This window comes from Pongo pygmaeus, chromosome 1 (assembly GCF_028885625.2).
Source record: "Pongo pygmaeus isolate AG05252 chromosome 1, NHGRI_mPonPyg2-v2.0_pri, whole genome shotgun sequence".
Lineage (NCBI taxonomy): Eukaryota > Metazoa > Chordata > Mammalia > Primates > Hominidae > Pongo > Pongo pygmaeus.
The window spans coordinates 101,077,723-101,093,900 of record NC_072373.2 but is presented as its reverse complement, the minus strand read 5'-3'; the positions used below and the strand labels follow the sequence as shown (position 1 = coordinate 101,093,900).

At 44.5% G+C, this 16,178-nt stretch overlaps 1 non-coding gene across 1 annotated transcript; it reads left to right on the top strand.

Annotated features, from left to right (window-relative positions):
• The first annotated feature begins 204 nt into the window (after positions 1-204).
• Positions 205-373, top strand: LOC129028597 (U1 spliceosomal RNA). Its single transcript, XR_008499370.1, has one exon. It is a non-coding gene; the product is annotated as a U1 spliceosomal RNA (small nuclear RNA).
• The last annotated feature ends 15,805 nt before the right edge of the window (positions 374-16,178 follow it).

Sequence of the window (16,178 nt, the reverse complement as noted above, 5' to 3'; positions counted from 1 at the left end):
TCTGTGTCGATAAGGCAGCGCAGGGTCTGCTGCTTCGCCACCTGCTGCTTCGCCACGAAAGAGTTCCCGTGCCGTGGGAGCAAGTCTGGGACCGCTGGTCGGACCCGAGAGTCGCAGCTGTGTGTCAGGGCTAGGATGGCTCCGAGATGCGCGTGAGGCAAGTGACCGTGCATGTAAAGGGTGAGGCATATGAGGCTGTGGCGGGGCGGAGGTGTGTGAACTCATTACATACCATGATCACGAAGGTTCTTTTTCCAGAGCGAAGCTTGCCCATTGGACTTTGGGATGTATTGACCCCTGCGATTTCTCCAAATGTGGGAAACGCGACTGCGTAATTTGTGGCAGTGGGGGACTGGGTTTGCGCTTTCTCCTGGATTGTTGTTTTAAGAGTAGATTTTGTTTGCTGTGGAAGCGTATACCAAGCGTTAGTATGAACTAATAAACAGATGTTTATTCCCGTCTGTAACTTATGCTCAAAGTAAAGATTTTTCCAGGTAGTGGTTGGTTCTCACGCTTGTAATCTCAGCAGTCTGTGCTGAGATGCCTTGATAACTTTATGTTAATACCGCTCTGGAGTTTGATGTCAGTGTGGGTAAATATGGCGGACCCGTCTCTACTAATCTCTTAACTTTTTTTTGTTCTATAGAAATAAAACTAAGCTTTTCTTTTCCCTATGGGAGCCCATTGTAAACATTTATCTACAGCAAACACTCCACTGGAGTGCATGGTGGGATCCCGGCTTACTGCAACCTCTGCCTCCTGCGTTCAAGCTATTCTCCTGCCTTGGCCAGCGAATACTCAGTCTCCTAAGTAACCGAGATTACAAGCGCAGGCCACCAAAAAATTAGGCCCGGCTAATTTTTTGAATTTTTAGTAGAAACAGGGTTTCACCATGTTAGCCAGGCTGGTCTTAAACTCCTGACCTCAAGTTATCCGCCGGCCTCGGCCTCCCAAAATGTTGGGATTACAGGCCTTAGCCACTGCGCCTGGCCTGTTCACAAACTTTACAGACACATTTTGTTTACAGGCTTTACAGGCACGGTTCAGTTGCAGTTAGCGTATATTATGTTTGGCCCAAGACAAGTGTCTTTTTTTTTTTCCAGTGTGGCCCAAGGAAGCCAAATTTAGACAATCCTGCTCTAGAGGGTTTGATTCATGGTTCCACTGGGTTATGCTTATTGCCTATAATTCCATTTGATATTTTCCAAATTTGATTTTTTAAAAAGAATTTTCCTGAAGCACCCTAAAGCTTTCCTAATAATATGGGAACATAAGCCCGATTGTATGTATCAAAACCCAGCTGGAATCCTGCAACTTCTAACCTTACTGTTAGATCAAGAAGCAAAACACCCACCAGTCCAAGGGTCAGGGAAGCTGAAGATCATGCTCAAGCTGTAACAATGCCCTTCCCAGTATACAAAAGCATGTAACAGCCACTCGAATTCTATCTTCCAAGTGTCTCCTGTTGCCCAGGCTAACCTAGAGCTATCTAAAGATGGCAAATCTAGGAAATGTGCATTCAGCTTAGCAAAACTGACACATTACAAATCCACCACAGGCCACTTCTTTTCAACGTGGCATCAATGTACACCTTCCTCCTCCTCCTTCTGTTTTCCTCCTCTTCCTCATCCTCTTCTTTCTCTTCTTCTTCCTCCTTTTTCCTCCTTGTAAAACCATACTTAAGGTTCAAATAAAGACAATAGGAAAATCATACTTTTTCTCATTCAGTGAAAATATGCCAACCCTTTCCCCAACAGGATAAAGTCTTTTATTTGTCTTTGAATGATGTTCACTCCTTTTTTAGCTAGATCACATTCCATATTTGCTATCCTGTAACCTAAATATTGAGATTTCTAAAAGTTAATTATTAATGAATATGCTAGTTAGGATGATGGAAGAGAATTCTCAAGAAAAGTATTGGTTAATATATACCCAAATGTATTCATCTCAAAATAATGAATAAATACTCCTAACTATTACAAGTCCTCATTTCTGCAACTGTCACTGGCCCTAGCTGGTATTTGTAACTATCTTCACATCTTGCACTCACAGCCATTTCCTCTGGGCCTGGGCCAGTGGACGTGAGCATGGGAAAGACCAGAACCAGCGGTGCCCCTCACCGCACCATCCTTGGGTCTCCAGAGGTGGGATCCCAGGCAGGGACCTTTGCTGAATTCTAAACTAGCTCTGGGGATACAAGAACAGCTGCCTTTGAGAAACAGTTCAGGTCTCCATATTCCAGACTTCCTAGTAGGACTAAATGCTTAATGTTCACACGGGAATTCATGGTTCTCCTAAAACCCTGCGGTGGAGTGCCTTCCTTCACCGAGCATTTATTGGGCGCCTACTAGGTGCTAAGCTGGCTCTGGGCAAAGGGCTGCAGCCCGTGCAAACTCCAGGTCCCTGTCTGGTGGATCCCACCTCTGAGGGCCCGAGGGCGACGCGGTGAGAACACCACGGGTTCTGGTCCTTCCCATGCGCTCGTCCGCTGGCCCCAGGCCCGGTGGAAATGACTGTGAGCGCAAGGTGTGAGCGGGGCTAAGAATGGGAAAGCGAGTGACTTCCGCCGGAGAAGCTGCAGTTGTCGCCTACAGAGTGGCCGGCGAATTTTGAGACGGTGAAGAGCAGGCAGGGGAAGCAGTGAAGAGCAGACGGTGAGGAGCAGGCGGCCGTTTGGCCGTTGGAGTCCCCCAGCTGACTCTGCCCGGGTAGAACGTCCAAAGTGCCCAAAGACTCGACTCTTGGCTTCATTGTCTCCCGTGTTCTGGGTTTCTGGAGTGCGCGGAATTGGACGGGCCACAAATATATGAGATTATCTGCAGCCAGAGGTTAAAAAGCCATTTCTGGTATCAGCAAATGAGTTTAAGACACAAGCCATTAGGGTCTCTGTGGCGCAATCGGTTAGCGCGTTCGACTGTTAACTGAAATGTTGGTGGTGCAAGCCCACCCAGGGATGGCACCTTTTACTTAGGCAAGATTCACACTTTCTGTTTAAAGACTTTAATCCTGGGAATCCTCCAGACCTCTACTAGCTTTAAATCCGATGCCAAAATATGCTGCACGAAGGCTTAAGTTCCATAGAAGTTCCTAAAAATAGGAATATTTCAGCAAAAGTAATTTTTCAGTAGAGCCTGAGCCTGGGGCTTCAGAGCTTACGCCATAGCCACTGCACCTATTTCATCACCTCCTGAAGCTGGGTTTTTACAATTGCACATTCCTGGAAATCCAAAACTCCCAATGGTTGAAAACAAGAAAACCCCAGTCTTCACTTGTGATGAAGCCTCAATTTGTGGGTTGAAATCTTGGTTCATTCATGACGTGACTTTTAAAACGTAAGTGTATTTTCTGTACCTCAATTTCTTCGTCTATAAAAAAGAGCAGCCGGGAGCGGTGGCTCACGCCTGTAATCCCAGCACTTTGGGAGGCTGAGGCGGGTGGATCACGAGGTCACGAGTTCAAGACCAGCCTGGCCAAGAAGGTGAAACCCCGTATCTACTAAAAATACAAAAAATTAGCCGGGTGCAGTGGCAGGTGCCTGTAATCCCAGCTACTAGGGAGGCTGAGGCAGGAGAATCGCTTGAACTCGGACGGCAGAGGTTGCAGTGAGCTAAGATCATGCCACTGCACTCCAGCCTGACGACAGGGTGAGACTCCATCTCAAAAAAAAAAAAAAAGTGCTTTCCTTGGCCGGGCATGGTGGCTTACGCCTGTAATCGCAGCACTTTGGGAGGATGAGGAGGGCAGATCACCTGAGATTAGGAGTTTGAGACCAGCCTGACCAACATGGTGAAAATACTCTACTAAAAATACAAAAATTAGCTGGGCATGGTGGCGGGTGCCTGTAATCCCAGCTACTCAGGAGGCTGAGGCAGGAGAATCACTTGAACCCGGGAGGCAGAGGTTGCAGTGAGCCAAGATTGTGCCACTGCACTCAAGCCTGGTGACAGAGCAGACTCCATCTCAAATAATAATAATAATAATAATAATAATAATAATAAATAAACAATGCTTCCCTCATGGATTAATCTAACATTTGTGAATCCAAAAGTAAGTGAGACAGGTCTCAATAAATTTAGAAAGTTTACTTTGCAAAGTTAAGGTGGCACCCATGACAGCTTCAGGAGGTCCTGGCAACATGTGCCCAAGGTGGTTGGGTACAGCTTGCTTTTATTCATTTTAGGGAGACAGAATATATTGATCAATACATATAAGATTTACACTGCTTCAATCTGGAAGGGCGGGACAACTCAAAGGATGGGGGGCTTCCAGGTCATAGGCAGATTTAAAATTTTTCTGGTTAGCCATTGGTTGAAAGAGTTATTATTCCAGAATGGAATTTCTGGGTAAGATAGGGGGTTGTGGAGACCAAGGTTTTATCATGCAGATGAAGCCTCCAGGTAGCAGGCTTCAGAGAGAATAGATTGTAAATGTTTCTTATCAGACTTAAGGTTTGTGTTGATGTTAATGCTGTTTGGATTTTCCTGAGTTCCAAAAGGAAGGAGGGTATAATGAGGCATGTCCAACTTCTTCCCATCATGGCCTGAACTAGTTTTTCAGGTTAACTGTGGAATGCCCTTGACCTAGAGGAGAGGTCCATTCAGATGGTTGGGGGGCCTTAGAATTTTATTTTTGCTTTACACATTTGATGAGAAATAAACATAAAGCATTTAAACACCTAATAAATGTTCATTAAATGTTAGCTACTGTATCTATTTTCAGTGGTATCATCATCACCACTTTCATATTTTACCTCAGCCTTTTAAACAACTGCTTATCTTTTTATGGTATGGATGAGCCAGTGTATATTTAAATGGCCCTCGGCTAATGGACACAAAATTGTGTCTCATGCTTATTCTTATAAAAAATTACCCAGAGAACATCCTTATACAAATATCTTTCATCATTTGTGCAAGGATTTCTTAAAACAGACTTCTAGAAATGGACTTGCCTTGTCAAAATATTTGTGCCTTTCCAATTTTTCTAATTGATACTTAATTGACCTCTAAAGAAGTTGGGCCTAGTCATATTCCCACATCCTAAGAGAATGCTCCTTCCTTGGCCACACTATCTGACATTTAATAGCAGCACAAACTCTTCACTTTTGTTTGGGGAATGTTATTGCTTGCTGGTCTCACACACAGCCCTGAATCTTACAGGTAAGGAGCTGGTGCTACGCTGTTCTCCTTTGTTCTCCTGACCCCTGAGAATTCTGGGAAAGTGGTTCACAAGAGACTTGAGGTTAGATTCACCTGACTGTAAAAGTGCTGACAATGGGTGTTCCCACTGTTCCTGTGACAGGGAGCCCAGACTTCAGCTGCTGAACAAGAACTGAGACCTAACCCTCCAGAGTGGGACCTTTAATTTGGCACAGAGTTGGTCCTTAGCCAAATAAAAACTGAAAAGGGGAGATTTTAAATTTTCATCTAATTGAGACTTTATATAATGGATCTTTTTCTTATTTTATTGTGACAACAAGAGGAGAGATTGCATTCTTGGGTTTTTATTGTGGAACTTAATAATACTGGCTATTCTACTGCTCTTGTGGAATTGTTTGGTCTATGCTGGTTCATGGTACTTGCTATGAAACACTGTCTGGTGAGCTGAATAGGCAAGTAGCTAAAGAAAATGTCATAAGAAACAGAAATAGGAGTTGAGTCCAATCTCTCTCCTGCACTGCAAGATTCTGTTGCAGTGGTCCCTACACCTATTGCCATAGCATGCCCCCGCCCCTCAAGTTTTCTTTAAAGCTAAGAAAATAGAAATAGAGGATGGATTCTCAAATAGATATAACTAGAGTTAAGTAAAGTCTTATTTTGATTCTTTCAGAGGTTTGGATATCATAGTTATCTCAGGCTGCTGTAACAAAATACCATCTACTGGGTGGCTTAAACATTTATTTCTCACAGTTCTGGAGGCTGAGATGTCCGGATCAAGGTGCCAGCAGGTTTGGTTCTTGGTGTTAGTCCTCTTCCTAGTTTCTAGATAGTGATTTTTTTTTTATATAGTATTTACCCTGGCAATAATAATCTTATTTTTCCATTTGGTTAGTTTTTCATGTATCTATTACTTAATACTAGCCAGTTTCTCCCCAGTTCTGTAAATCTCCCCTCAAGACATAGAAACACACAATCATTTTGGTTGGTTTGCTTGCTTGTATGTTTCTTCAAGAAATTTTTCCTGGCTGGGCATGGTGGCTCATGCCTGTAATCCCAGCAATTTGGGAGGCCCAGGCAGGTGGATCACCTGAAGTCAGTAGTTCGAGACCAGCCTGGCCAGCGTGGTGAAACCCCGTCTTTAATAAATATATAAAAATCAGTCGGGCATGGTGGCGGGTGCCTGTACTCCCAGCTACTAGGGAAGCTGAGGCTGGCGGGCACCTGTAATCCCAGCTACTCGGGAAGCTGAGGCAGGAGAATCCCTTGAACCCCAGAGGCAGAGGTTGCAGTGAGCCGAGATCACGCCATTGCACTCCAGCCTGGGCAAAAGAGCGGGACTCCTTCTCAAAAAATGAAAATGAATAAAAAATAAAAAAGAAGAAAGAAATTTTTCCTGGCACATTTCTTTCTGTTACATTCTGCATGACTTGCTCTTCAGGCTTATCCCACAGCTGTTATCATAATATCTCTCTTTACTGCACCATCTTGGGATTTCCACTGCCTCTCTCTTTTGTTAGAACCCCTGCTTCATGGATCTCAAGGGGGTTCATTCCTCACTCACTTCTTCCTTTTGATGATGCATATCCTCCAAAACCTCCTATAAAGTGGTTACCTTAGAAATAAACTTTTTGAGACACTGCATGTCTGAAAATGTCTTTTATACCCATATATTTAATTGATATTTTACTAGATAGAGATACAAAAAGATAGGTTGAAATAATTTCTCTCTCAGATTTTTAAAGGCACTGCTTTGTGTGTGTGTGTGTGTGTGACAGAGTCTCGCCTTGCTCTGTTGCCCAGGCTGGAGTGCAGCGGTGGGATCTCAGCTCACTGCAACCTCCACCTCCTGGGTTCAAATGATTCTCCTGCCTCAGCCTCCCCAGTAGCTGGAACTACAGGCCCAGCTAATTTTTTTATTTTTGGTAAAGATGAGGTTTTGCCATGTTGGCCAAGCTGGTTTTGAGAGAGGAGACCACTCCTCATATTGTCTTATATTTAATTTCTTGTTTGCTGAAAAAGTGGAGGTTGAAAGAATGGGCAGAAGTGAAAATCACGGTCAGACAACTGGAAGCCACATTTTGGGCCTGGTTGTTAAAATTCAGCCCCTGACCTCACCACCTGTGCTATCTATAAATTCCAGACATTGTATAAAAAAGCATTATGAAACTCCCTTTTCTGTTCTGTTTCTGATTACCGGTACATGCAGCCCCCAGTCACGCACCCCTCGCTTGCTCAATCGATCATGACCCCCCTCACACAGGCCCTTTAGAGTTGTGGGCCCTTAAAAGGGACAAGAATTACTTATTTGGGGAGCTCAGTTTCTAGGATGTGAGTCTACCGATGCTCCCAGCTGAAAAAAGCTCTTACCTTCCACAATCTGGTGTCTGAGGGATTTTGTCTACGACTCCTGCTACAGTTTCAAACTCCTGACCTCAAGTGATCTGCCTCCCTTTTCTTTGCAAAGTGCTGGGATTACAGGCCTGAGCCAAGGCTCCCAGCCCTTGTTGTTTACTGTTTTCCATAGTCATTTCTGAGAAAGAAAAAAGTAACCCTTTTCTGCTCTCATCTAGAGCTGGTCTGACAAACACTTAGGCCATGATGTTCCATGGTTAAAACTAAAAATTTCATAACACCAATATCAGGCAAAGTTACCCTCTCACTAACCTGAAAGAAATACTATTTCACAATCATATTTGAGCACAAACAGAACACTGTTCAAACCATAATATGATCAAACATCCCAGCTACTAATAGTGACTGTTAATTATTTTATTTTTTATTTTTTTGAGATAGAGTCTTGCTCTGTCACCAAGCTAGAGTGCAGTGGTGCAATCTCAGCTCACTGCAACCTCTGCCTCCTGGGTTCAAGCGATTCTCCTGCCTCAACCTTCCGAGTAGCTGGGACTACAGGTACCCACCACCACACCCAGCTAATTTTTGTATTTTTAGTAGTGACTGGGTTTCACCATATAAGCCAGGCTGGTCTCAAACTCCTGACCTTGTGATCTGCCCCCCCTCAGCCTCCCAAAGTGTTGGGATTATAGGCATGAGCCACTGAACCCAGCCTTTATTTTTTTTTTTTTTTTCAGACAGTCTCTGTTGCCCAGGCTGGAGTGCAGGAGCTTCATCTCAGCTCACTGCAACCTCTGCCTCCTGGGTTCAAGAGATTCTTCTCCCTCAGCCTCCCAAGTAGCTGGAATTACAGGCAAGCCCAACCATGCTTGGCTAACTTTTGTAATGACTGTTGATTCTTTACCAATTATGTGTTTAGTCCTGCAACCATTTCTCCCACTTTCTGGATAAAAATATCGAGATTCCCAAAAGAAGAATTGTCCCACAATTTCCCCATAGTGTTTGCTGTCTCCTCTGTTGCAATGAGCCAATATACTCAGGTTTGACTATAGGTTTGTTCCTGATGGTTATACACTGGAGCACATCAACACCATAGAGAAGATGGATGCCATTCTGATTCTTCGTTATTTGCCTTAAACTGTTCTCCCATCTCCCCTCCCAAAAGCCTATAGAATCTTCTACTCATTCCTATTATTTTGAAACTTCTATTTTCATCCACCATGCTGGGTACTCAGTGTGCTCTTTCAATATAGGAATTTATATTTTAGAGGTATCATTCCAAAGATGTTTATGCATATAAAATTAAAGGTATATATTTATTTCCTGCAATTACCATCACCCTTTTGATACACTTTTGATGTATAATAAACCATCCCAAGCTTATTGACTTAGAATAACAATAATTGGCCCGGTGCGGTGGCTCATGCCTGTAATCCCAGCACTTTAGGAGGCCGAGGTGGGCAGATCACGAAGTCAGGAGATCGAGACCATCCTGGCTAACACAGTGAAACTCTGTCTCTACTAAAAATACAGAAAGTAGCGGGGCGTGGTGGCGGGTGCCTGTAGTCCCAAGCTACTTGGGAGGCTGAGGCAGGAGAATGGCGTGAACCTGGGAGGCAGAGCATGCAGTGAGCCGAGATAGCACCACTGCACTCCAGCCTGGGCTACAGAGTGAGACTCTGTCTCTTAAAAAATAAAAAGAGAATAACAATAATTTGTTATTTTTAGTGATTCTGTGAGTTGGCTTGGAAATTCTTCTGGTCCAAGCTGATTCATTTGGGGCTGGATGGTCTAGGATGGCCTCACACATCTGGGGTATAGCTGGATTGGTTGGAAAAAGTGGGATGCATGGATCTTTTTCTTCATGTGATCTCTACAGCAGGCTAGCTTGGGGGGATCTTCAGATCACGGCCTCAGGATTTCAAGTGAAGCAAAAAGCAGGTAATCCCCCCATGTGCAAGTCTCTCTTCTGCCAGGTTTGTGAAGGCACCAACATTTGCCCAAAGCAAGTCACATAGCCAATCCCAGATTCAAACAGAGGAGAAATAGAGTCTCTTGATGAGAGAAGCTGCAAAATATAACCACTGTTTTTTTCAATCTATCACAGTATACCATAATGGATTATCAGTAGCTTCCTCATTTTTCTTTCTTTCTTTCTTTCCTTTTTCTTTTTGAGATGGAGTCTCACTCTGTCGCCCAGGCTGGAGTGCAATGGCGCCATCTCGGCTAACTGCAAGCTCCACCTCCTGGGTTTAGCCGTTCTCCTGCCTCAGCCTCCCTAGTAGCTGGGACTACAGGCACCCGCCACCACGCCTGGCTAATTTTTTGTATTTTTAGTAGAGATGGGGTTTCACCGTGTTAGCCAGGATGATCTCGATCTCCTGATCTCATGATCTGCCCACCTCGGCCTCCCAAAGTGCTGAGATTAACAGGCGTGAGCCACAGCGCCTGGCCATGACACAAGTTTAAAAGAATAATTTTTGTTTGTTTGTTTCAGATGAGTCTCGCTCTTTTGCCAGGCTGGAGTACAGTGGCATGATCTCGGCTCACTGCAACCTCCGCCTCCCGGAGTCCAGCGATTCTCCTGCCTCAGCCTGCTGAGTAGCTGGGATTACAGGTGCCCGCCACCACGCCCGGCTAATTTTTGTAATTTTTGGTAGAGAAGGGGTTTCACCAAGTTGTCCAGGATGGTCTCAATCTCTTGACCTCGTGATCCGCCCTCCTGGGCCTCCCAAAGTGCCGGGACTACAGGCGTGAGCCACTGAGCCCGGCTAAAATAATAATTTCTATTTTATTGTTTTATTTTATTTTATTTTATTTTTTGAGACGGAATTTTGCTCTTTTGCCCAGGCTGAAGTGCAGTGGTGCGATCTCTGCTCACTGCAACCTCTGCCTTCTGGTTTTAAGCAATTCTCCTGCCTCAGCATCCCGAGTAGCTGGGATTACAGGCACCAGACACCATGCCCGGGTAATTTTTGTATTTTTAGTAGAGTTGGGGTTTCACCATGTTGCCCAAGTGGGTCTCGAACTCCTGACCTCATAATCGGCCCACCTCAGCCTCTCAAAGTGCTGGGATTACAGGCATGAGCCACCTTGCCTGGCCTAAAAGAATAATTTTAAAACATCTTTTTTTGGTCAGGCTTGGTGGCTCACAACTGTAATCCCAGGATTTTGGGAGGCCAAAGTGGGTGGATCACCTGAGGTCAGGAGTTTGAGACCAGCCTGGCCAATATGGTAAAACCCCATCTCTACTAAAAATACAAAAAACTTAGCCAGGGGTGGTGGTGTGCTCAAGTGGTCCCAACTACTTGGGAGACTGAAATGGGAGAATCACCTGAACCTGGGAGGAGAAGGTTGTAGGGAGCCGAGATTGGGCCACTGCACTCCAGACAGGGCAAGAGAGAGAGACTCTGTCTCAAAAAAAAAAAAAATGGCAAGTAAGGACCCCATGGCCGGCAAGATCCAAACCAGTAAAGGAGCAGCTCCTCAGAGATAGGCATGTGCATTAGACAGAAAAAGTAGCCTTAACATGACTCCATATGATAATCAGCTCATTAGAACTCATGCATATGGACTATGTATCTTGCATGTACTTAAAATTATGGGAGGGAGGCAACGTGCAAGCACACAAGGGCCAAAGTAACTAAGCAACCCACCTATCAATCAAAAGGCAAACACTGGCTAAAGATTAGGCATCCCTGTGAAGAGAAGAAAAAAAAAACACACATAAAAAGACCCAAAGTACACCGAACTAATACTGATCTCATCTCCCAAAGTTCAGCCCACTCTCCCCACTCCAAGAGTGTTACTGTGCTTAATAAACTTTTGCTTTGCTTTGCTTTGCTGCTTTGTGTGTATCATGTACAGTTCTTTGTTTGGGACACCAAGAGCCTGGACTGCACGGAACCATCTGGTAAGAATTAGGATTTTTTTTCCTAAGGGTTAACAAACCAACTCTTTGGAAAGACTTGCTTCACTACTGTTATCAACCAACGGCCTGATACTTTCCCTCCCTTTTGTGGTTTTGACAAAGCAAGCAAGCAGCATTCCCTCCTGATAAGAGACCACCGACCTAGGAATGATTCTGGCCAGACTACAGAGGTGTACAGTGAGGGTTTTCATGTCCTCTGCATCAGCTTTTTATGTCAGAGGGCCTCAAACTCCACTCTCAGATGATTGCTAATGCCACCGTTTTATGAACGAAGCTCAATTGCACTTCTGCACATTTTTCCTCTTATAAATATTGATATTGGAATACTATTTGGTATTGCTCCCATGAAAGATACATTTGCAGAATGTACTCAAATTAGAAGCATTATATAAACACTATAATGTAGCAATGGCGCATCCAGTTCTCTACACTATAGAAATATCTGTGGTGTAGACATTTCCACAATGACCAAAGATATGTGTACAAGAATGGTGACTGCAGCATTCTTTGTAACCCTAAAACCATGAAAACAACCTCATCTTTTTTTTTTGAGATACAGTCACACTCTGTTGTCCAGGCTGGAGTGTAGTGATCTCAGCTCACTGCAGCCTCCATCTCCCAAGTTCAAATGATTCTCCTGCCTCAGCCTCCCGAGTAGCTGGGATTACAGGTGCGTGCCACCACGCCTGGCTAACAAAAACATTTTGAAAAGGGTTAAATAAATAATGCACAAACTAAGGAAAAATGGTGTTTTCAAAAATGATGGAGAGGATCACTATGATGATGAATGATTCCACTGGTCACATTATTGATAGAGCAATCAGTAAATCCAGGCACATCCTGGAGATACTACTGGACTCCTATTACTAAAATATGAAAAAACAGAGGCATGTAAATTACTCGTTTAATCGTATAACCGACTGAATTAGAATTTTATCACACCAGAAGTGGGTTCCTAGGTCTCTGTTTCAGGATTCCTCAGTTACACAGGGTAAACCCGCCATTTCAGGAGATATCCGGTTAAGAATCTGGTTGGGGAGCTGTGCTGGCCCTTGTCATGGATCAGTCACAAATTACTGGCTTGGGGCTGGCCCTTGACATGGATCAGTCATAAATTAGTGGCTTGATACTCTGGGAAGATAAACTCTCCCCATTTATGTAGCGGTTGACAGCATATGCATGCTTTAAATGTTCCAGTAAGCGTCCCTGGATGGGCTCAAACCACCAACCTTTCGGTTAACAGCCGAACAAGCTAACCGATTGCGCCACAGAAACAAGCACTGTTGACTCCACTGGGCGATATAGGAAGGGCGCACTCACTAAATTTCCTCCGTCCCTTCTATTCTCAGGGCCTGCCTGGCAGGACGACCGAGCAAGTCCTTGGAAAGCCAGAGAGATAAGACCGGTGAATCGTGCTGGTCACCTTGGACACCTGCGCGTTAGGAGATTCTGGAGCCAGGACAGCTGACTGGCCTTCGCCCGCCCTGCCCCTATCCTGCTTCAGAAGCCCCCAGAAATTACACCGTTGGCCACCCAGCCCGAGCCGCCTGGGGTCCCAAGGGAAGCTGAACACCCGGTGGGCTCCCGGGATGGTTCTTCCCGTTCTTTGCGCTGCCTTCACCTAGTGAGGGAACCTATGCCCATCCTGCCCAGTCGCTTTCGGGGCCGCTGCGGAGCTTCCGCTGCCATCTTCGGATCCTGTGTTCCCCACGGGGGCTCCACCAGGGCAGGGATGGTGGTGAGGGTCGCTCGTGGGTCCCCTCGCAGGGAGCAGGGTCTGGCACTCACCAGGGCACACGACTAGGACTTGTCGAATGAATCCATCGTCGCCTTTAGCTTTTAGTTCTTTGAAGAGCCCTGACAGTGGAAATCAAGAGATTTTTTTCCATGGGGAAGTTCTTTTTACAAAGCGTTGATTTCTCGGCGCCCCGCGGGGCGGGCAACTGGCAGGGCCTCCTGTGCACCTTCTGCGCTGTGGAGCCGCTGGGGCTCAGCTGGGCGGTGGTCAGGTCGTGGGGCAGTAGGGCGGGAGTGGGGGAAGGGAAAAGCGAAAGCTAGAAAAGAATCCGGGGAGTCGTGAACCAGACATCCAGACCTCCTGAAAGGCTAGTGCAGACTTACAGTCGGGATCTTCTCGAAGTGAGAATTGTTTTTGTTTGTTTTTCTATTGTAGCAGCATGGGGAAATAGAGAGAGAACCTAAAAGAGCCCCAAACTCGAGGATCTATTGCTCCCCAAGAATAACATCTTCCAGAACTAGACAGAAACTAGGCGTCTAGGAACCCTGAAATCCTTGGAGGAGTAGCATCATCCTGACCCTCTGTGTTCCCTTTGGCAAAGGACTTGCTTCCATTGTTTTTTTGTTCAATTGTCTGTTTGTTAAATAAATAAAACCCTTTTCATATATCTTTAAAATTACATTGATTCTATTGTTTTATGATTACAAACAATGCTGCAGTCATCATTCTTGTACACTTCTCATTGGCCACTGGTGTATTTCTATAGGGTGGAGGCCTGGAGAGCAGTTGTTCCAGCATAGTGTTTACATAGCTTTTATTTCATTCCGTTTTCTTTCCTTTATTGCTTTATTAGCTATAACCCTTTTCAGTGGCTGCTTTAGGGTTTCTGGGATACATCTTTAATTTACCACATTCTGTTTTCAAGTATAATTATACCTCCCTTTCTGGCCTTTATCCTAGTGTTATGTATTTTTACTTTGTGCATTATAAGCTTTGTGATTATCATTACTTTCATTTATTATGTCAAATATTCTTAAAAGATTTAAATTATAAGAAAATGTGTAGTACATGCTTTCTAAATGCCATTTCCAATATTCATTTTTATATAGGTCCACATTTTTATCTGGGATCCTTTTGCTTCTGCCTGGAGGACTCAAAATTTCTTGTAGCGTGAGTTGGTGAATTCTTTTAGTTTTTGTATGTTTTTCAATGCCCTTATTTCACTCACAGTTTTGAAATTTTATTTTTGCATAGAATTCTAGGTTAACTTTTTTTCTCTAGTACTTGAAAAATGTTGCCGTTTATGAAACATTGTCATTATAATATCATCTTTCTTTCCTGTGTTTGTAAGAATGGCATAAAGCTGATTCTTGTGGTGGTTATATAGTTTTCAGAATGTGTATTTAAATTTAAAATATTAAATTTTACTAAAAATCTAAAAATATTCATCATGAATGTCCTAGATTCATCTTAAGTTCCACCAACAGTCCACTTAAAATGTGCCCAACCTGAGGGTCAAACCTACCTGCTGACGTGTAATTTGTGTTTGTGAGACATTTTCAACAGCATTTGCTTTCCCCAGACTAGTGATTTTCCTCACATCTGAATGTCTTCAGTGCAAAAGGAAATGTTTTTCTTCACAAAAATACTTTCAAATATTCTTACTTCAAGTAAATTCATTAAAAACAAACTTCTCAGTTGCATCCCTAGAATCCATCGAAAGCCCGGGAGAGACAATCAAGTGCTTCAGGATCAAGAGCTAAACAGGGGAGGACAAAGCGTGGCTTCTTCACTAGGAGTCAAGCCAAAGTCAACTGATTTGGTCTCCAATGGAGATCGGAACTTGGTTCACCAGCGACCCGAGGACCTGGCCCAGAAGAGGGACTATCTCTTCATGGTGCCTTCAGATAGAAAATCTCCTAGGATTTCTTTCTTTCCCTTTGATCTACTTCCAACTCTCCCTTTCTATTTCTACAAGACCTTTTTCGGATCCCTACTGCGAAGGACCTACGGGGCCGGTGCCCTTCCCCACTGGTCCCTCTCTGCCTGGTGTCTTAGGAGCCCCGGCTCACCCTGAACATTACTGCCTGCTGGAGACAGCTGCAGGACCAAGGAGCGAGGCCCTGTGGTCGGAACCACAGCGTCACTGGGCACCTGTGCCTCGCGGGCTCCTAGCAAATTGAATAAATGACCCCTGAAGCTTCTCTGCAGGTCACAGGGAAGGGGAGGGTGGCTGCCGACACAGGAGAGAAGCTTCAAGAAGCGTCGGGAGGACCTGGCCCTACCCCTGGGCCTTGAAGACAGGCCTGGCCAGGCTGATTTTGTCCGGCAGGCTCAAAGAAAAGGTTCAAGGGTGGCCCAAACCTCAACCCCGAGATTAAGGCTCTTAAATGTCTGACGGTTTTGAGACTCTTCAGTAGAATCGATCCCGCCTGTATCAGGAGACTCCTTTGCCAAAATTCAGAGACCAAGAAAGAGAAAGACTGGGCAGATTAAGTCTGTAATTAACCAACAGGAAACAGAATTTTTCTGACAAATTTGATGTGTGCTGTGAGAAAAAGACTAGCCTCTAGGAGAATCTGTTTTTTTGGCTTGAGTGTAGGGAAGAATGGAATTGCCACCAACAATGACGTGTTGAAACGGCAGGTTCATCAGGCTGTAGATGTGAAGGAATTAAAAATATTTTACCCCAAAATACATTTCTTTGACATATTCTGAGATGTCTATTCAGAAAGCCAGCTGCAGAAGTAGCCCTGCAAAGTTGTATTTTGTTGGGGAGATTTGCATCTGTAGGGAATGTGCATTGATGCAGCCAAGTCTTTCCTTGCCCAGATCTAGGAAAGATTAAGTGAGAGTCTGATAGCTGTAAAGGTCTGAAAGAAATTTTAGGGTTTATTCTCTCTGAGAGCTGCTAACTGTAAGGTTTCATTTACATATTAAGACCACCTTTGCTAGCAAAGGCTCCTCTTCTCTCCCTCCCATGACCTGTCTTGCTCACAAT